The sequence below is a fragment of the Mirounga leonina genome, unplaced genomic scaffold (genome assembly GCF_011800145.1).
Source record: "Mirounga leonina isolate KUSES-001 unplaced genomic scaffold, KU_Mleo_1.0 Mir_93, whole genome shotgun sequence".
NCBI classification, from domain to species: Eukaryota; Metazoa; Chordata; class Mammalia; order Carnivora; family Phocidae; genus Mirounga; species Mirounga leonina.
The window spans coordinates 40,613,227-40,618,439 of record NW_023270854.1 but is presented as its reverse complement, the minus strand read 5'-3'; positions in this window follow the sequence as shown (position 1 = coordinate 40,618,439).

The window sequence follows — 5,213 nt, the reverse complement described above, 5'->3', positions numbered from 1 at the left end:
CATAAGTGACTGCAGCTCAGATTTTACATTTGTGCTAGATATTTAGGGGAAAAAATGGAGCATAAAGAATTTATAGTTTTCCAAAATACCTTTATTGCATAAGTATATCTGGAAAATATGCTTTACTGACTTCTCTCTCAGGCAGCATTTGCCCGGCATTGGCAAGGCAGGTGTTCTAATTTGCTTGGTGTATCTAAGCATGTGTTCCAATGCTCAAAAAAATATACTCTGTAGAAGGTGGAAAGTCACCCTTTACTGTATCAGAAAAGTAATATTAACATCTTCCAATATGTGTTTAGAAATGGCATTGGTATTTTTCATGATATTTTCAAGTTTTATGGAAAAGAAGTGTTTTAAGAACCAATTAACATTGCATCTCCAAATGTAACTTATCACTTTGCTTCGGTGCCTGGTAAAATCAAGTTTTTGGATTGAAATTAAATATACAATAAATAAAAGGCAAACCTCTAAAGAATAATATCTTTTAGTAATTCTAAATCAAATATATTTTGTCACCAAGGAAATAACATGCTTTCAACTTGTTTTTCATACCAGATGTCCATTTAGGCCCATTTCCAATTTTAAATAAATCTCAGAGACATCAATGGATACTAATTAATCTGATTCCACGCACAAAGGTTAGCATCCATGTCATAAAAATTTGAGAAACTCAACAAATAAAACTGAAGTGTAAATACTTAAAATGACATGAATAAAAAGAACTGTGGAAATTGAAGAAGTAAATCCTGCAATATTATCCTAAATCCTAAATCAGCAAAGCGTGAAATCCTAGGTCTTGGAAGGATTTTGAAAATGTATTTAACCCAGCAACATTCCCTGAGCTCCATTCAGACCCACTTTTGTGTCATGGTTTACACTGTGCTAATCACATAATTTCATTTAATCTTCAGTAACCCATGGAAGTAGATATTATAATTACTTAGCAAGTTGGTACATGGCAAGGCTGGAACATGACTTATGCAACCTCCAGTTTCATCTTCTGCATTCTTTCCATTATAGAATACAGGTGACAATTTATCCTGTCTTCATTCAGCTCCAGTGACCAAACTGTAATTATCAAGTATTATTATGCACCATCTGTTATAATAAATATGTACAGATTTAAGCATGGAGGAAAGGTAACCCAGCCCAAGGGGCTTTGGGGAAGTTTGACTGTTGAAATAACACCTGAACTCATTGAAGAATAAATAAAATATGATCAAAAGGGAAAGGAGTCTAATCAAGTTTGGGATTGGAAACTTGGAATCAAAATCAGAAATTTCTGATATTAACCCTTCTTCCTTATTCTGCTACTATTAATTTGGACTATACTTATGTAAGGGCACATACAGATTAAAAATAAAAGGCCTAATTCTCCCTGTGAAAAATAAGGGAAGAGATCCCCCCACCTCCCTTCTCATACCATTTATTGTAATATGTTCTTACTCTGTCTCTGAAAAATTTGTAAATCCTTAAAAGCTAAATTAGCCTTTTACCACCTTAAGGACCCAGGAATGTTTTTCTCAAGGACCTAAGAAATATCCCATTAAAAAGTAAACATCAAGAAAAATAGCTCTCTCATCTCCCAGTTTCTGTGGGAGAGTATTTATTTTAATTTCCATTTTATTTTCCATTAGAGCTACTATAATTACTACTTCAAAACTGTGATTCTGTGGGCATTTCTCCTTAATTCGAGAGTTCCCTAGCTTGAGGCTAAACTGAGATAGTAAGCTGGCTTAAGGTTAATTTAAAGAAAAATATTGCTATCTTTCAATAAGACCAAAAAATTTGTAATTTGGTAAAATATGGCCAATAAATTTTAAATCAGACTTGTATGCTCCTCAAAGCCCTAATTAATACATTTAGGAAAAAAAAAAAAAAACGGAAGAAAAAGGAGAACTGAAATAATCTTGAAATCATTGTATAAAACCTATGATTTTTAAATTTAGGTTAGGCCTGTTTCCTAATATTTAGATTACTAAACACAAAACTTAATTAAATGTTATCATAAATGAGAGCTATTTTGATTCTACCTTAAAAACTCACTATAATTCATAAAAAGCTTGTGTGTACAGGACTGCACACAGATCTTTTATTGAGCACAATATAGTAGGCCTGGTTATTTTCACAATTGTTTAATATTCATTTGTTAATTCATCCATTCATTAATCGATAAATATTTTTTTAAATCTATCTTACCTTTTTATTGAAATATAACGCACATATATAAATGTAAGTCACAAGTTTCACAGTTCCCTGAATTAACATAAAATAAATACACCTTGGTAACCACCATCCAGACCAAGTGCCTTTGAAGTACACTTCCACTCCTCCCCAAAGTCATCACTGCCCTGATTAGTATTTCTTGATTTTTAAGTTTTATAGAAATGAAATTATACAGTATGTAGTATTTTGTGTCATGCTTGCTTTACAGTAGTCCACTGTTTGAATATACCACAATTTCTCTGTCAGTTCTACTGTTTTTGGGATTGGGGGTGTGTCTAGTTTAAGACGATTATGAATGATGTTGTTGCAGACATTCTTGTATGTGTCTTCTGGTACACATGTGAACACATCTTTTGGGTGCACGCCTAGTTGCGGTATCGCTGGGTATGCCAGTGTTTAGCCGTACAGCAAATGCGGACAGTGCTAGGAAATGGTCTTAGGTTCACACTCCCACCAGGGCTTTGGGAAGCTGCTTTACATCCCAGCCAGCTTTGCAGTTTTTGCTGCTCTGGTGGAGCTCAGGGCCATCTCGTCATGCTTCCAGTATGTTTTCCTGAAAAGGAGGTGGAGCATCTGTCCATCTGTCGGTTAGCCTTTCTGCTGCCCTCATTTGTAAAGTACTTTTAGCCTCTTGCCCATTTTTTTAAGTTGGGTTGCCAATCTTTTTTTTCCACTTATTTGCATCATTCTTTATATATCTGGATGGGAGCCCTTTGCCAGTTATATATATTGTAACCACCCTCTCCCACTCTGGGTCTGGCCTTTTCATTGTCTTAATGTGTTTTTTGATGAACAGAAGCTTTTAATTTCAATGTTGTCCACCTTACCAATCTTTTCTTATGGTTGATGCTTTTTGTGTTCTGTTAAAGAAATCTGCTCCTATCCTGAAATTTTAATCCCCTTCCCCTATTTTGTCCATCCCTCCCACCTCCTCCCCTTTGACAACCACCAAATCATTCTCTGTGTTTGTGAAGTCTGTTTCTCTTTCAATTAACAGATATTCTTGAGTGGCAATTATAAGGCAGACACTGATCTAGTGCTGGGAGTATAATGATGAATGAGAAAGACATAGAACCCTGCCCGCATCTAGTATGGAAGCCATGAAATAAATAACTGAATGTCTACTTTGTTATAAAATACTACTGGATTTTGAATTAGTTATAGATTTTATACTTATATTCATTCTATTCTTCTCTGTTCATTGGAATGGTTATCCTGTTAGTAAATTTTTTGATAAATATTTTTATATAAATAATGCATTTTTGATCGATAAGATCAAACTGAAAGATTCCAATACATGGGCATGGACTATTTTTAATATGGATATTTGTAAAGTATAGCAATTAACTGATATGTAACATTGGCCAACACTTCCTTTTCAGTATATAATTTCACTTAGCCTAAATGCTTAAGAATGTGGGTTTTCAGTATTAAAATCTCAGTTGTGTTAACTCAGGAAACACCAGCTACATCTGCTCCTTCTTTTCAATGTTGCAACCACCTTTGTTTTAGAGCTTCTGTCCAAATCATCTTTTAATCAGTTCTTATTTAAAGAGGAGAGATACTTCATCTGCACGTTTCTCAAAAAAGCACAATTTCTTTCTTCTAAAGGACTCAAAACAATGATCTTTCAGTCCTGTGTCACTCTGATAGAGCTGTCTAATTTTGATTTTAAGTTTCTTCTCTTCAGAATGAATACAAAATTAGAAAACCTCATTTTTATAAGCTTATCTTTATTTTCTATTGTCCTTGAAAAATAGAAGCTAAAACAACTGCACCAAATTTAAACGTAGAAAAATAGGTGGGACATAGTTTTGCACATCTAAATTCTGACCTGGTAGCATTGATTAGTGAAAAAAAATCCATTTGAGAGCATTTCAGAGGATTGATGGATATATTATAGTGCCACACGGCTACCATCACTTCAAGTGAGGAAAAGTAATTTTCTTTGAAGAGCTATCTATCATAGAAGTAAACACAACTGATGAGTTATTTTCTTAATTGCCATTATTTATACCAACAAGATTTCTTTACCAAGAAGCCGATTTTAGGAAAACTTAAACTTTAGGTTTAGGTTATTTCTCCTGCTCACTGACTTCAGCTTACCTTAAGGTTTTGGTTTGGATTCTTCTCTTCAGTTTGCTCACTACAGTAATTTGGATTTTTGTAATAATTCCAACGCACGTAGTAACTAAGGGGGGACACAAACTGAGAGACTAGATAATGAGCTACAGTATTAATTTCACCCAGGATAATTATGATAATGTTGAGCAAAGAAGTATTATTTCTCTCAGAAATTGCCAATGCAATGAATTAAGAGATTGATTTAGGTAACTCTCCTTAAAAAAAAAAAAAAGAATCCCCAATCACTAAGACAATTAGTTATGCATACCTGGAAATTAAGGTATTTTTTGTTTAACAAAAGTAAAGATTGTGCTCAATCTTTTGAGATTCACAGCATAACACACTGTATGTTAAATCTAAATAGGTGTGATCAGGAGAGCCTCAGTCATTTAGGAAGCCTTCCTGGAAGAAGTAAGACCACATATGGGTGAAGAAGAAGCAGGAGATCGGGGGCAGGTAGGTGAAATAGATAAAGGGGTTTAATAGGTCCAAACTTCTAGTTATAAAATAAAGAAGTCATAGAGATGAAAAGTACAGCGTAGGGAATATAGTCAATAATATTGTAATAACATATGATGATGACCACTGTAGTGGTGAGCACTGAGTAATGTATAGAATTGATGAATCAATATGTTGTACATATTGTATGTACATTGTAGGTTAATATAAACTAAAACTAATATAACATTATGTGTTAATTACACTTCAATACATTTTTTAAAATAAAATAAAATGTTCTTAAAAAAAGAAGCAGCAGGTGAAAGCATTATAAATATCAGAGGGCATAGCAATGTTGACAAAATGTGAAAGCGTAAGTAAATATGCTCAGAGCACAGGGTTTCTGTAGAAAAGTGGTGGTTGTT